We start from the raw sequence: 278 nt of genomic DNA on the forward strand, positions 1-278 counted from the left end.
CGCCGGCCATCTGGGGCCCGACCTCCCAAGGTCTCCTCCCCGCGGGCCAGAGGCCCCGCAGCCGGCGGCCAGCGCGTTCACGGCGCCCGGGCCTTGCGCGCCCGCAGGGGGCGAGGTCAGCCCTCCCCCCTCGGCTATTGGCTCCAGAGAACAAAGGAGCCGCCCCGCGGGCTGCTCCGATAGGGCCGGGCGGGTCATCTGAGCGGCGCAGCCAATGGGGTGGCTGGGCGGCCCCGGGGATGGCTAGGCCCGCCAGCCAATCAGACACCCGTGCCCGC

This window comes from Symphalangus syndactylus, chromosome 6 (genome assembly GCF_028878055.3).
Source record: "Symphalangus syndactylus isolate Jambi chromosome 6, NHGRI_mSymSyn1-v2.1_pri, whole genome shotgun sequence".
In the NCBI taxonomy this organism is placed as follows: Eukaryota; Metazoa; Chordata; class Mammalia; order Primates; family Hylobatidae; genus Symphalangus; species Symphalangus syndactylus.